The sequence below is a fragment of the Cupressus sempervirens genome, chromosome 1 (genome assembly GCF_028749045.1).
Source record: "Cupressus sempervirens isolate cs-2001-9-10 chromosome 1, ASM2874904v1, whole genome shotgun sequence".
Taxonomy (NCBI): Eukaryota; Viridiplantae; Streptophyta; class Pinopsida; order Cupressales; family Cupressaceae; genus Cupressus; species Cupressus sempervirens.
Genome location: NC_143118.1, coordinates 859611789 through 859629219, shown reverse-complemented (window position 1 = coordinate 859629219; position 17431 = coordinate 859611789). Strand labels below are relative to the sequence as shown.

At 34.5% G+C, this 17431-nt stretch overlaps 1 pseudogene across 1 annotated transcript; it reads left to right on the top strand.

Moving 5' to 3' along the window:
• The first annotated feature begins 14282 nt into the window (after nucleotides 1-14282).
• LOC149580557 (7-deoxyloganetin glucosyltransferase-like) lies at nucleotides 14283-15827 on the top strand (annotated as a pseudogene). The gene is made up of 2 exons (XR_016359996.1): nucleotides 14283-14771; nucleotides 14859-15827. The product of XR_016359996.1 is annotated as a 7-deoxyloganetin glucosyltransferase-like (transcript).
• The last annotated feature ends 1604 nt before the right edge of the window (nucleotides 15828-17431 follow it).

Here is a 17431-nt window from a genome sequence, read left to right as displayed (position 1 = left end):
TAAAGCAAAATTTGAGTAAATATCTACATTCTCTTCTTCTTGATCATATATTTCTTTTAAGCTTCTTGTCTTCTTACCTTTGTAACCTGTTGTTGAGAATGTTGAATCAGATTTATCACTTACATTTGAACTTGGAGGTGAGGCACCTTGCACAAAGTTCCTTGGTGGAGTATTGGGTGTTGATTGAGTCCCATGTTCCTTTAATTCATCATCACCTTGTAATATTGGTGCTCCTCTTGTGACTTGTTTGTTATCATTTTCATGCCATGAATCTTCTTCTTCAAATTTAACATTCCTACTAATGATCAATTTCTTTGAAACAGGATTATACAATCTATAAGCCTTTGATTCTTCACTATAGCCAATAAAGATGCATTTTTCACTTTTATCATCCAATTTCTTTCTCAATTCAGATGGAACTAATGAATAAGCAACAAAGCCAAAAACTCTAAAATGGGATACTGTATGTTTCTTACCATTCCATGCTTCTTGTGGAATTGTGTTCTTAACACTCTTTGTAGGACTCCTGTTCAAAATGTATACAGCACATGCTACTGCTTCTGCCCAAAACTCATTGGATAGATTTTTGGCCTTCAACATACTCCTTGCCATTTCCATTATGGTTCTATTCTTCCTTTCTTCTACACCATTTTTTTCTGGTGTGTACCTTGTGGTAAACTGCTTCTTAATTCCATGAAATCTGCAAAATTCTAGAAAATCATTAGAACTGAATTCACCACCTCTATCAGATCGCAATACCTTGATGTAGTGACCACTTTGTTTTTCAACCAAATTTTTGAAATCTTTGAACTTTTCAAAAGCTTCACTTTTTTGTTTGAGAAAGTATATCCAAATCTTCCTACTAAAATCATCAATAAATGTTAGGAAGTATATACTTCCTCCTAAAAATGGAGTTTGCATAGGTCCACATATATCAGTGTGAAATAATTCCAATGGTGCCCTTGCTCTATATGAACCTCCTACTGGGAAGCTTTCTCTATGTTGTTTTGCCAAAATACAACTTTCACATGAACTTGGTGGTTTCAATATTTGAGGCAATCCTTTCACCATATTCTTCTTTTGTAATAAGCTTAAAGCATCAAAATGAAGATGACCATACCTCAAATGCCATAGCCACGACTGATCTGAGTATACTATCTTGAAACTAACTTCTTTTCCTCCTTGAATGCAATGAATCTGAAGGGGGAACATTCGATTTTGTGTCATGTTGACCCTTGCAATTAACCTGCCACTAGGATTTCTATCCAAGATTGTGCAAACATCATTATCAAAAGAAACTTTGTAACCCTTTTGTACTAGTTGACCAACACTCATGAGATTGTGTTTTAATCCAGGCACAAAATACACATCAGGAATATATCTTTTTCCTCCATTTTTTGTCAAGACATTTATAACACCTTTTCCCATTACAGAGACTTTACTATCATTTCCTAGCTTTACTTCAGATTTTACAGAATCATCCAAGCTAGCAAACAAATCTTTATTTCCAGTCATATGGTTACTACATCCACTATCTAGGAACCATATATCACTAGAGCTTTCTTGAACAACATTACAAGTTATAAATAAACTTCCTGAATTGTTATCAGATACATCTGACTAATTAGCACCGTTCTTTTCAATATCCTCTTGTTTCTTTCTACATTCACTTGCAATATGACCAAATCTCTTACAATAATGACACTAAATTTGAGATTTATCAAACCTTAATGATGGGTTTTGGAATGAACTTCTGCCATGTCCTCTATTAGAACTCTGAATGGATTGATTTGTTCTCTCTTCTTGATTTGGACTTCCACGTCCATCTATGCTTCTACCTCTTCCTCTTCCTCTGTAGTTTGATCTTCCTCTTCCTCTACCAAAAGATACCTGCGATCTAAATGCATTCTCCAAAGAAGAATTTTTATTTCTGTTCATTCTTGATTCATGAGATAAAAGTGAGCCCATCAATTCATCAATAGATAGTATTGTCAAATCTTTAGATTCTTCAATGGCAACAACAATGGCATCAAATTTTCTAGGCAAATAACGAAGTATCTTTTCAACAACTTTTTGATCTGTCAAATCATCACCATATGATCTAATTTGATTAACCACATTCATTACTTGATTTAGAAATTGATCAACTGAGTTTGAATCTTTCATACACAAATTTTCAAAATCACGCCTTAAAGTTTGCAATTTAGCAATCTTAACTTTTGATGTCCCTTGATATGCTGTTTCTAAAATATCCCATGCAATTTTAGACTTTTTAGCAGCACAAACCTTAGGAAAAATTGATTCATCTAAAGATTGTTGAATTAGAAACAACGCTTTAGCATCTTTTTTCCTGTTATCTTGTAATTTATCCTTTTCATTTTGTGTTAATGTAGACTCATCTTGTGGTTCAATAAAACCCTTTTCAATAAGATCCAATATGCCTTGACAACAAAATAGTGTCTTCATTTTTATAGCCCAAAATTCATAATTTTTACCAGAAAATATTGGAATTCACGCATGTCCATACTCATATATTCTAAACTAAATATATAATGGTGGAGAGTGGTACATTGTGTAGATCCCAACTAGCAGGTGACTATGACTCCCTCCCTCAACCACATTAGGAAGGTCAAACATAAAGAAAATATACATGTACACCATACACATGCAAGTATGGCGTAACTAACCATAGAGCTACATATAAATCACTCCTCTATCTAATATCATAAAATAATTGAAATCATTGTATGAACATACATATATCATCATCGAAATAATAATGAACATATGAAATAACCACATAACTCAAGTAGCTCATCACATAAATAATATTGAGTATGAAATACATTTAATCTAATCCAGTAACCAAGTACTAGTAATCATAAACATAATCAGAAAAATGGCCTAAAAGAATCCGACAATACAATAAAAAAGTCAAGTAGGAGTAGACATTACACTTAGACGCAATTTGACAGACAGTTCTACCCTAAATTATATGAAACTACATATATTATTTAAAAAATAGAACACTTGTGAACTCATGAAAAAAATTCCAAATGGAAAGTGTCTAAAATATAGATATGTAGAAATGAGGAGTTTTTTGTGAGCTTGTTTCTTTATATGTTAGGAATATAGATTTCATATGGGTTTTGTTTGAAGATATGTACAATGTTAGTATTTCCCCTATGAAGCAATAAGGAGCACTTAACTTTGTCATCTAAATTTTGGTTGGTAGGTAATGTCATTTCTTTACTGTAGATAGAAGTTGGAACAATGTGAAGAGTTTTGATGATATTGAGATCATTGTAGTGATTAATAATTTTATAGAAATAATTGTAAGATAGGATTAAAGTAGTTTCTTGGACACAAAATGAGATGAATTATTTGATATTAGAATCCTTCTTGAATATGATTTTATTTGTTATAGAATTACAATATGTAAAAGGTACATAGGAGTCATAACTTCTCTTCTTTACTCTTGTACTGGATTGAAGACTTTCATCATCTCTACCACAACCTCCATTAACAAACCTAACATTCATTTTGTTGTTGTTGTCTAATATCATGTCTTTATCACACTTAGCTAGAATTATAGCTTTCTTGAAATATCTGAGATGTGAGTAGGACATAATAATAATTAGGTAGGTAAAATACATTATTCACACCAAGACATTTAATTTTGTAATTCATTTTAATTACTTAGGTAGGATAGGGTAATGAGTTGTACATTCACATGATTCCACTTTTCTAGTATCCTTATTGAATTTGAAACTCAGATAAGAAACTCCTTGATTTGCATTTCTATGTATTGCCTCATTCTCCATGAATTTTATAATTTAAAACCCTTGGATATTTATATTGTAACCCTTTTTTCTTGGACATGGAGGATTTAAAATAAGACAAAGATAAAGAAAAAAATCTACCTTGTTCATTTTTCAAAATCTCTAGTAGATTTTCATTTATCGATTAATAATTTCATGTCTTAACCCTTTTTTAATTTTCTTGCATTATTATTCTATTTTTAGGTTTCTAATAAAAAACACCTCCTATAAAAATCTAGCATAAGAACTTTGTAGAGCTAAAACTACTTGTGTCCTAATACTATCATCTATTCTACATTTAATGTTAATTTTTATCTCTTAGGAGTGCTATTTATTTTAGACATTTTTATATTACCTTTTATGTAGGATTTATCCTCATCAATTATATCTAATTGCACAATAACTAAAAATATATCAATTAATGGGTTTGTCCCTTTAAATCTTTATGTTCTTAGATCAACGAGGGACACAAATGAAGATGATTTATACTTTTAAATCTACGAGAATAAAATTGGACGATATATTTACGTTCAAAGATGCAAACAAGGAATGTGTTATGCTAGATATTTTAATTCTAGAATAACTTCAGGATTTCAAAATGTGGAGATTTTGTTGATAGAATGTTAAGGGATAGTGAAAGGAACAATATTAAGATTGTAGGGATTGTGACTTATAATTCCTAGTACTAGAATAATTTGATATTATTTGTTTCATATGTTTAATCCATAGAAATATTACTTTTGGAAAATTGAATAGTTGATATCAAAAGCTGGTCAATAATTGAGAATCAAGAATATTGAATCTTTAATTTGAGAAGGTAGAAAGTGAAGAAATATTCTAGATCTCTATAAAAAGAAAATAAGTGAGATACATATATGGAAAAGATGAATTTAATATTTTTGAATGAGGAAAAAAATCAAGATCTAACTCAATGTGAATCATAAATTAAAAAAATTCTTCTTTCAAATAATTATAAAATTCAATTAAATCATATAATATCAAGAAATCATTTTCTAAATATTATCATAAAATTATTATTTTAAAAATTATTAAGTCACTCAATTTTTTTTATTAATGTATATTATTCATGATAAATATTAATTTTAAAAATAAATAATTTAAACTAACATTCATATATATATATATATATATATATATATATATATATATATATATATATATATTTGATGCCTATTGATTCAGTTACCCTAATTATTCTCTTTTCTACCATGTAAATTATAACCACATTTTTAATCACACACACACACACACACAAAAGTCCTCAAAACCATAAAATGAGTAGCTTGTTTAGCTTAATTATTTTGAAACACATAATGCAAAAAGCCAGAATTGATAATCCCCCATCAAAACCACTTTTACACTTATTAACCACTGGCAGTTTGATAGGCTCATCCCACATGTTTTGACAATGCTTTCTAATAGTGTTATCATTTATCATATCTTTAGATGGAATTTGGTTAAAAAGTAGTTCCTCATCCAAATCCATCAAATTTTCTATGCCTTCTAATTTGATTCTATCATTAGAATTGCCAATTTCTTCCTCTTCATTACTTTCATTCTCTTCATGAATCTCATCCTCTTCAAGAATTTTAGTATGTTGGTTTTGGTTACGTTTTGTATGACCTTTCATTTTTTCATCTCTTATTCTATCATATTTCCTTGATCTTTTCCTTTTACTGCCCATTGAATACTTTAATCTATAGAAAAAATAAATTTAAATTTAAATTTCACTAAATACCAGCTAATGCTTCAATATAGAATACATAAAAATAAGTAGACAGGAAAAAACACCTTAAAAATATTTGATGCATTGCAGTTCTAATTAAATCCACTAAATAGTTATTGAAAATGGCTTCAAAATTAGTTGTCTTCCGAAAATGTTCTTTTATTTTTTGATTCTTTCTATATTTATTAAAAAAGGAAAACTAAATTTATTTTATATGAAATAGCCAAATTAACCACTGGTAGTTTGATAGGCTGATGAGGGTTACGGCCGAAACCCTTTTTGCTGAAAGGGTTACGGTCGAAAGCCTTTCAGTTGTAATTGTCTATGTGGTATCCTAAGTGGTAGCCACACAAGAAAAAATAATAACTTCTATAAACATCTCACTTTGAAGGAAAATTTGACCTACTAAAATGAAGTTCTTTTAAAAACTTAAAAAATGATTTTGTAGGTCTTCGAGTCAAGATTATGATCAAATTAACTCTTTATTATTTTGATTATGGATAATATGTTATAATTTGAAAATATTACAAGTAGTTATTTTAAGATTTAGGAAGATGTCTATTCAAAAATAAGAAAAAAATAGTGAGTCATGTTCAAAAATTATTATTTTTTAATGCTGCACTAGAGGAGAAAGTCTTCTTCAAGAATATGTAGTTTGTTTTTAAAAATATGTAGATTTGATGGAAAAAGTTTGACTGGGGAAAAAAATTGTCAGTTTTTTATAACTTTGACTTTGACCAATTATAACTCGAAAAATATTAGCTGAATTTCAATTTTTCTTTTTTGATGCACTAGGTATACATGTCAACTCTAACATATTCCATAATCAAACCAAAATATGATCGTTTGTATATATTTGTTTGACGGGAAAAAAAACTCTATATTTTTAGCTTTTTTTTAAAATTAAAAAACAGACTTTAAAATTTCAAAAATAAATAAAATTTCACTCAAATTTTAATAAAAAAATTACAGACATAAACTTCATCCAATTTTAAACGTTTCATTAGTTTACATCATCTTCAAATTCTAAACACAAATGCCAATTTTATGTCATTAAAGTTGAAGAGTTTAAATTATGATATCACTTTCCTTTATAAAAGGTGACACAAGTTTGTGCTTTTACCCTAATCATAAACATAATTAGAAAATTGGCCTAAAAGAATCTAACAATACAACAGAAAAGTCAAGTAGGGGTAGGCATTACACTTAGACTCAATTTGATGGATAGTTCTACCCTAAATTATATGAAACTAGATATATTATTTTTAAACTAGAACACTTGTGAACTTGTGAAAAAACTTTGAAATGGTAATTGTCTAAAATATAGATATGTGGAAATGAGGAGTTTGTTTTGGGTTTTGTTTGAAGATATGTAAAATGTTAGTATTTCCCCTATGAAGCAACAAGGAACACTTAACATTGTCATCTAAATTTTGGTTGGTAGATAATGTCATTTCTTTATTGTAGATAGAAGTTGGAACAATGTGGAGAGTTTTGATGATATTGAGATCATTGTAGTGATTAATCATTTTATAGAAATAATTGTAAGACAAGATTAAAGTAGTTTCTTGGAGACAAAATGAAATGAATTGTTTGACACTAGAATCCTTCTTGAATAAGATTTTTTTTGTTATAGAATTATAATATCTAAAAGGTACATGGGAGTCATAACTTCTCTTCTTTACTCTTGTACTAGATTGAAGACTTTCATCATCTCTACCACAACCTCCATTAATAGACCTAAAATTCATTTTGTTGTTGTTGTCTAATATCATGTCGTTATCACACTTAGCTAGAATTATAGCTTTCTTGAAATATTTAAGAGGTGAGTAGGAAATAATAATAATTAGGTAGGTAAAATACATTATTCACACCAAGATATTTAATTTTGTAATTCATTTGAATTACTTAGGTAGGATAGGGTAATGAGTTGTACATTCACATGATTCCACTTTTCTAGTATCATTATTGAATTTGAAACTTAGCTAAGAAACTCCTTAATTTGTATTTTTATGTATTATCTCATTCTCCATGAATTTTATAATTTATAACCCTTGGCTATTTATTGTAACCCTTTTTGCTTAGACATGGTAGATTCAAAATGAGACAAAGATAAAGAAAAAATATCTACATTGTGCATTTTTCAAAATCTCTATTTGATTTTCATTTATCGATTAATAATTTCATGTCTTAAACCTTTTTTAAATTTCTTGTGTTGTTAATCTATTTTTAGGTTTCCAATAGAAAAACACCTCCTATAAAAATCTAGCAAAAGAAATTTGTAGAGCTAAAATTACTTGTGTCCTAATGCTATCATTTATTCTACATTTAATGTTAATTTCTATCTCTTAAGAGTGATGCTTATTTTAGACTTTTATATTATGTTTATGTAGAATTCATCCTCATCAATTATATCTAATTGCATAATAACTAAAAATAAATTAATTAATGGGTCTGCCCCTTTAAATCTTTATGTTCTTAGATCAACAAGGGACACAAATGAAGATGATTTATACTTTTAAATCTACAAGGATAAAATTGGACGATATATTTACCTTCAAAGATGCAAACAAGGAATGTGTTCTGCTAAATATTTTAATTCTAGAATAACTTTAGGATTTCTAAATGTGGAGACTTTGTTGATAGAATGTTAAGGGATAGTGAAAGGAACAATATTAAGATTGTAGGGATTGTGACTTATAATTCCTTGTACATATTATTTGTTTCATATGTTTAATCCATAGAAATATTTCTTTTGGAAAATTGAATAGTTGATATCAAAAGATGGTCAATAATTGAGAATCAAGAATACTGAATCTTTAATTTGAGAAGGTAGAAAGTGAAGAAATACTCAATCTCTATAAAAAGAAAATAAGTGAGATACATATATGGAAAAGATGAATTTAATATTTTTGAATGAGGGAAAAAATCAAGATCTAACTCAATGTGAGTCATAAATTAAAAAAAAAATCTTTCAAATAATTATAAAATAAAATTAAAATATATAGTATTAAGAAATCATTTTCTAAATATTATCATAAAATTATTATTTTAAAAATTATTTAAGTCACTCAATTTTTTATATATTAATATATATTCTTGATGATAAATATTAATTTTAAAAATAAAAATTTTAAACTAACATTCATATATATATATATATATATATATAGATATATATATTTGATGCCTACTGATTCAGTTACCCTAATTATTCTCTTTTCCACCATGTGAATTATAACCACATTTTTAATCACATATATATATATATATATCTGTACAAGTCCTCTGTTAATTATTGTTAGTTGGACAGCTGTTATTTCTGACCCGAAAATAGCAGCACTATTTATGGGTAGCTTGGACAGTTGTTCGTCCTTATCAATGAATAGCGGTTGTATTTATGGGTGGTTTGGACAGCTGTTTGTCCACTTGCCAAAAATTAGTAAATGGTTATTATTTACTAATTTTAGAGATTCCCTTTTGGACACCTTGCAACCAATTCTATTATTGGCTGTTGAGTTGTCTTAATCTCAGCCGTTGGTTTGTTTTAATCTCGGTCGTTGGTTTACCAATGAGAGTAGTATAAAAGGGGGTCTAGGGGGCATTTGGAGAGGAAGGGAGAAGGCAGGAAGCTTTTGGAGAAGCAGTTTGCAGTGTTAGCAAAACAGTCTTGCAGTGTTAGCAAGGGAGAAGCTTTGGTGAAGCTGTTTGCAGTGTTAGCAAACAGTCTTGCAGTGTTAGCAAGGGCACAGTGAGAAGCTTTGGTGAAGTAGTTTGTAGTGTTAGCAAACAGTCTTGCAGTGTTAGCAAGGGCACAGTGCAAAAGCTTTGGGAGAAGCAGTTTGCAATATTAGCAAACAGTCTTGCAGTGTTAGCAAGGGCACAGGAAGAAGAAGCTTTCGTGAAGATGTTTGCAGTGTTAGCAAACAGTCTTGCAGTGTTAGCAAGGGCACAGTGAAAAGCTTTGGAGAAGCAGTTTGCAATGTTAGCAAACAGTCTTGCAGTGTTAGCAAGGGCACAGTGAGAGAAGCTTTTGTGAAGCAGTTTGCAGTGTTAGCAAACAGTCTTGCAGTGTTAGCAAGGGCGCAGTGTTAGCGCAGGGATAGCAGTGAGAAATATCAGCGGGAGAAATTAGGAGGTTGTCAGAGTTCTGCCAGTGTGAGGCAAGGAATTTTGTATCTCTTGATTTGCTAAAGTTTAATATTATTTCTCATCTGTAGAACTGGTTTTCCCTTAGGGGTTTTTCCAAGGACAATTTGTCCGAAAATATCGTGTTGATTCTGTTGCGCATTTCTTTCCGTATTTTAAGTGAAGTTGCAGTTGTGTTATTTTTCGATATTAGCTGGGAATTTATTTTCAGCAGTTTAATAATCATTTGTGATAGGAGATTAATAATCAGTGACTGCAATAGTTTGATTTTTCACATGGTATCAGAGCATTGTTAAGGGTAGAAGAGTTTTGCCCTAGGAAAGAAATTTTGATCTCTTTAGATTTATTATTGCTTTAAACCCTTGAGATGGCTTCAGCTAGTTTGAGAGATCAGGATAGATTGGATGGTGCCTCAAATTTTGGTGTCTGGAAGGCCAGAATTTCTTTATTGTTGGAAGAGAATGGTATCAAAGATTATGCTACCAGTGGTGTACCTGTACCAACGGATGCAACACAGCTTGCAGCATATAGGAAGGACGATGCCAAAGCGAGGAGGATTATCCTTGATGGTGTCAAGGATCATATTGTTCCACATATCTCGGAGCTAGATACAGCAAAGAAGATGTGGGACGCCATTCTAAATCTGTACCAGAATGCTACCACTAACAGGAAGTTGATTCTCAGAGAGAAGCTAAAGAATACCCGGATGAATCAGGGAGAAGACGTCACAAGTTACCTCACCAGGCTCAGACTTGTCAAGGATGAGTTAGCAGCTGTTGGAGATAGCCCTAATGATGATGAGCTAGTGAGAATAGCCCTAAATGGGTTTACTAAACAATGGAGTGTCTTTGTTCAAGTTGTCAGTGGACGAGATACTTTACCGAGTTGGGATCGACTATGGACTGATTTCACTCAGGAGGAGTTTAGACTAAGTCTTGTCAATGGGGCCAACAAGAGTTAGAAAAATGAGGTGGAACAAGAGAACATTGCCCTAGCGGGTAAAGGGAAAGCAAAGAAGGGATCTAGCAAAGGATCAAATTCACAAAGTGAAAAGAAGAAGAAGGACCTTTCTAAGGTTAAGTGCTTTGGATGTCACGAGTTTGGCCACTATGTCAGTGATTGCCCAGAGAGGAAAAAGGGTAAGAAGCAGGTGGCAGCTTCAGCAAGTGCAGAAGAACTCTCCAGCAGAATGGAAGATGAGTTTGCACTCATAGCTTGTATGGTTAGCTCAACCTCACAGTGTGTTTGGTATATAGATAGTGGGGCATCATTTCATATGACAGGAGTTAGAGAGTACTTCTTCAGTTACAAGGAGGAGGACACCAACATCCAGATTTCTATGGGAAACTTGTCCAAACTCAACCCTGTTGGGAAAGGGACTATTCAGTTTCAGAGGGAGAATGGAAAGATAATTCCTCTTCATGATGTGTTATATGTGTCGGGCTTAGGTATGAATTTGATTTCTGTATCTGTTCTTCAGGATAGGGGGTATAATGTACTCTTTAGAGGGACACATGTGTTGATTAAGCACAAGGATTGGAAATCACCCATAACTATTGGAGTTAGGAGTGGTCGCCTTTATAGATTGCAGTTTGATACTCCTAAGGCACTTATGAGCAACAATAATCCTAGAGATCTTGGAGAGCTATGGCATAGGAGGATGGGCCATATTCATCATGGAGCACTTAGATTGCTTCGTGAGACAGTGACAGGTGTTCCGGAGGTGAGCACAGAGCATGACGATGTATCTAAGGAGAAGGATGTAGATCCCACTTTATATAGACAGGTGATTGGTTCGCTTATGTATTTGGTCAACACTAGACCAGATATAGCATTTGCAGTAAACTCTCTTAGTCAGTTCATGGTTGAACCAAAGAGAATGCATTGGATAGCGGCTAAGCATGTGCTATGTTACTTGTGTGGTACAGTCGAGTATGGGATCAGATATGTTCGAGGTGAAGGTATCAGGTTGATAGGCTATACTGACGCAGATTGGGCAGGAAGTACAACAGACAAAAGGAGCACTTCAGGGTGTTGTTTCAGCTTGGGATCAGGAGTTGTATCTTGGTTCAGAAAGAAGCAGAAGTCTGTGGCTCTAAGTTCAGCAGAAGCAGAATACATAGCAGCTAGCATGGCGACATGTGAAGCTATATGGCTTCGAAAGTTGTTAGTAGCCTTGTTTGGTCAGAAGGTTGAGACTACTATGATACATTGTGACAATCAGAGTTGCATCAAGTTGTCTAAAAATCCAGTGTTTCATGATAGGTCTAAACATATAGATATTAGATATCACTTCATCAGAGATTGTGCACAAAGGGATACTCAGGAGTTTGTGGGAGCTCCTAGGAAGAGTACTAGACAGCGAAGACAACCAGCCAAGTTCAATGACTATGTTAGTCAGTTGGTAGATAGTGAGCCTTCTAGCTATCAGGAAGCTGCAGAACATCAGGTATGGCGAGATGCTATGGTTGAGGAATATTCTTCAATAATGCAGAATGATGTGTGGGAGGTAGTACCTAGACCAACAGATAGGGCTGTAGTTGGATCACGTTGGATTTATAAGATAAAGCACGGTGCAGATGGTAGCATCGAGAAATACAAGGCTAGGTTTGTGGCAAAGGAGTTCTCTCAGAAGGAGGGAATAGACTATGAGGAGACATTTGCTCCAGTTGCCAGGTATACTTCTATACGAGCTGTAATCTCACTTGCAGCACAGATGGGATAACAGATCCATCAAATGGATGTCAAGACAGCATTCCTCAATGGTGAGTTGAAGGAGGAGGTATACATAGAACAACCAGAAGGCTTTGTAGCACACAGCAAAGAGACCCACGTGTGCAGATTGAAGAAAGTTGTTCGACTACAATACATACCTACAGATGAGCAGGTAGCAGACATTCTGACGAAGGCTTTGGGAAAGGCCAAATTTATCTTCTTCAGAGATAAGATGGGTGTCATGCAGAACAGCTTCCTCGCTAAGAGGGAGTGTTAATTATTGTTAGTTGGACAGCTATTATTTCTGACCCGAAAATAGCAGCACTATTTATGGGTAGCTTGGACAGCTGTTCATTCTTATCTATGAATAGCGGTTGTATTTATGGGTGGTTTGGACAGCTGTTTGTCCACTTGCCAAAAATTAGTAAATGGTTATTATTTACTAATTTTAGAGATTCCCTTTTGGACACCTTGCAACCAATTCTATTATTGGCTGTTGAGTTGTCTTAATCTCAGCCGTTGGTTTGTTTTAATCTCGGTCGTTGGTTTACCAACGAGAGTAGTATAAAAAGGGGTCTAGGGGGCATTTGGAGAGGAAGAGAGAAGGCAGGAAGCTTTTGGAGAAGCAGTTTGTAGTGTTAGCAAACAGTCTTGCAGTGTTAGCAAGGGAGAAGCTTTGGTGAAGCTGTTTGCAGTGTTAGCAAACAGTCTTGCAGTGTTAGCAAGGGCACAGTGAGAAGCTTTGGTGAAGCAGTTTGCAGTGTTAGCAAACAGTCTTGCAGTGTTAGCAAGGGCACAGTGAAAAAGCTTTAGGAGAAGTAGTTTGCAATATTAGCAAACAGTCTTGCAGTGTTAGCAAGGGCACAGGAAGAAGAAGCTTTCGTGAAGATGTTTGCAGTGTTAGCAAACAGTCTTGCAGTGTTAGCAAGGGCACAGTGAAAAGCTTTGGAGAAGCAGTTTGCAGTGTTAGCAAATAGTCTTGCAGTGTTAGCAAGGGCACAGTGAGAGAAGCTTTTGTGAAGCAGTTTGCAGTGTTAGCAAACAGTCTTGCAGTGTTAGCAAGGGCGCAGTGTTAGCGCAGGGATAGCAGTGAGAAATATCAGCGGGAGAAATTAGGAGGTTGTCGGAGTTCTGCCAGTGTGAGGCGAGGAATTTTGTATCTCTTGATTTGCTGAAGTTTAATATTATTTCTCATCTGTAGAACTGGTTTTCCCTTAGGGGTTTTTCCAGGGACAATTTGTCCGAAAATATTGTGTTGATTCTGTTGCGCATTTCTTTCCGTATTTTAAGTGAAGTTGCAGTTGTGTTATTTTTCGATATTAGCTGGGAATTTATTTTCAGCAGTTTAATAATCATTTGTGATAGGAGATTAATAATCAGTGACTGCAATAGTTTGATTTTTCACATCCTTAGAACCATAAAACGAGTAGCTCGTTTAGCTCAATTATTTTGAAAGACATAATCCAAAAAGCGAATTGACAATGCCCCACGCGAACCGCCTTTGCACTTATTTTCCATGTAAAATAAATTTTGGGTAAGCATCTTACCAGTCGATAACATAAACAATTCGATGATGAAAAGTGTGTGCATGCCTTATAAAATTCTAAGCAATGTTAATAGCCTTTTTAAACTCTAGTTTATTGCAAATAAATCTTATATAAAAAGCACACAATTATATAAAAATACAAATTGCCCGCGACAACCAATCTCCAATCAAAATAATAATATAGATTTGCCGTCAACTACTGTTCAACATGTTGACTGTTAACTTAAATCCATCAACAGCTTCGGTAGTCTGTCTTTTATATATATCGAAGAAGGATCCAACCGATCCAAAGCAATCACAGAGCATATGAAGATGAACGGCGTACTCCACGCAGTCATGGTGCCTTTCCCTGCACAGGGGAGCATCAACCCTCTTATGAATCTCGCCCATCTTCTCTCTTCAAGAGGAGTTTTCATCACTTTTGTCAACATCGAGTGGAGCCACAACCAGATGATGTCAAGAGCAGCTGTAGCTGAATCCTCCACGTTTAAGTTTCTCGCCGTTCCAGACGGATTGCCACCTGGTCGCCCTCGTCTCTCCAATCTTCCCGAGTACGTAACCGTACTAGAAAAGCTTGGCCCCGTCATGGAGCACTATCTGCTGTCCAGTTTATCCGATGGGAAAACTCCTCCCATCACCTGCATTATAACAGACAATTTCATGTCTTGCACTTACCAAGTCACCAACAAGCTCGGAGTCCCCCGAGTGATCTTCTGGACAATGTGCGCCGCCTCTTCTATTGCACTGTGCAACGCCGACCTTCTCCTCTCCCGTGGACACATCCCCGTCAAAGGTATAACGTCGGTAGTAATCTTCAATTCCATTTAATTGATTGCCCTAAAGTGTTAGTAATGAGTGAAGATTGTTGTAATTGGCGCAGTGGTGGAATCGAAAGTGATCAGTTGCTTGCCCGGTGATCTTCCGCCCCTGCTGCCCAGCGATCTGTTTTCCTTCTACCGCGCCGCTGACACGTCGGACGCTATGTATCAGTGGTCTCTGCGTGAGTCAGAAATTCAAAACAAGGCAGACTACGTGCTCGTCAATACGTTCGATGAGGTGGAATCACCTGAGACGGTAAGCGCGCTGTCCTGTAATGGCTGCCCTGCTTTGGCAGTAGGCCCCGTATTTCTTCCCAATCTGCTGGAAGGAAGAGATTTGAATGGACTCGCGAGTCTGTCGGAGCAGGACGAGGGCTGTCTGAAATGGCTCGACGCCCATGAGCCGGCTTCTGTTATATACGTTTCCTTCGGTAGCTTCGCACTCAAATCGAACGAGCAGCTGGAGGAGTTGGCAGTGGGTTTAGAGAAAAGCCAACACCTCTTTCTGTGGGTTTTGAGAATGGATATTGCCGGAGGCAAACCGGCCACTCTCCCGGAGGGTTTTGCAGAAAGGACTAAAGATCGTGGGTTGATTGTGAAATGGGCGCCTCAGGTGAAGGTGTTGGGTCACCCTTCTGTAGGTGGGTTTGTAACTCACAGCGGGTGGAACTCGTGCTTGTAGAGCATGAGCATGGGAATCCCAATGCTTGGATGGCCGTATTTCGGTGACCAGTTTCTGGACTGCCGCTTCTGCAAAGATGTGTGGAAGATTGGCATGGATTTGGAAGGCGTGGACGTTGATGGAAGTCCGATGGTTAAAAGGGAGGAGATTGAGAAAGGGCTGAGGAGACTGATGAAATCGGAGGAGCTGAGAAAAAAAGGGAGGGAGTTGAAGGAGGCGGCAGTTAGAGTGGTTGCGGAGGGAGGTTCTTCTTTTCTCAACTTGAACAGGTTTATCGATGACTTTGCTCAACTGTACAAATCAGCTGCCGTTAAAACAGCGTAGCAATGGAAGCATTACCTCACTCATATTGACATCTCTTTTCTTTGATAACTGACGTTATATTCTTAAGTTTACCAAATGTTTGGAGTTGCCGTCGGCAGTAATTGCTTATCGTCGGTAGCACACAATGAGCCGTCCCAGCCGTTACAGCCGCTTTACATAGCTGCCCATATTGAAATATTATATATTAATATATGTGTAATAATTATGCCAAAAAGTTCTCAGACCTCTATAAATAGAGGCTTTATGTAATGTATTCAACAAAGCAGTAAGGCAATGAAATAAGTTTGATTTTTGTGTATTTATTTTTCACTGTTGACTTCAAATTGGTATGAGCTTTAAGAGCCTGAAAATAGAAATGAGGGATATTTATTTTTGGTAAGAGAGTTTTTAATCTTGTATTGATTACAGATTACGCAAATCTTTAAAGAAGGAGATGAAAGGTGATCATTGTGATATTTAAGAGAAGTTATGGATCCCATTTCAAAAACAGGAATCCAATATGAGGATTTTTTGATTCAAAGGGAGATATATGTGTTTTTGTTGTTGGTTTAAGCTACATGTCATTAGCTTAGCCTTGTTTGAAATCTTTGCTTTGTAAAGCACAGGGTAAAATAGTAAGCTGCAGTTGTAACTATGATTATTATTATGACATCTGGAAGTTGTATAGCTCAACCACAGCTTCTTCTATATTCTGGTAAAAATTATGAGTTTTGGGCTATAAAAATGAAAACATTGTTTTGTCCTCAAGGCATATGGGATCTTATTGAAAAGGGTTTTAATAAACCACAAGATGAGTCTGCATTATCACAAGATGAAAAAGATAAATTACAAGATAATAGGAAAAAAGATGCTAAAGCATTGTTTCTAATTCAACAATCTTTAGATGAATCAATTTTCCCTAAGAATTCTACAGCTAAAAAGTCTAAAATTGCATGGGATATTTTAGAAATAGCATATCAAGGGACATTAAAAGTTAAGATTGCTAAATTGCAAAGCTTAAGGCGTGATTTTGAAAATTTGTGTATGAGGGATTCTAACTCAGTTGATCAATTTCTAAATCAAGAAATGAATGTAGCTAATCAGATAAGATCATATGGTGATGATTATTTGACTAATCAAAAAGTTGTTGAAAAGATACTTCATAGTTTGCCTAGGAAATTTGATGCCATTGTTAATGTCATTGAAGAATCTAAGGATTTGACAATACTCTGTATTGATGAGTTAATGGGTTCACTTTTATCTCATGAATCAAGAATGAACAGTAATAACAATTCTTCTTTGGAGAATGCCTTTAGATGACATGTATCTTTTGGTAGAGGGAGAGGAAGATCAAACTACATAGGAAGAGGAAGAGTAGAAGCATAGATGGACATGGAAGTCCAAATCAAGAAGAATGAACAAATCAATCCATCACAGAGGATGTGGAAAAAGTTCATTCCAACACCAATCTTCAAGGTTTGATAACTCTTGAATTTAGTGTCATTATTGTAAGAGATTTGGTCATTTTGCAAGTGAATATAGAAAGAAACAAGAGGAGACTGGAAAGAATGGTGCTAATTAGTTAGATGTATCTGATAAATATTCAAGAAATTTATTCATAACTTGTAATGTTGCTCAAGAAAGTTTTAG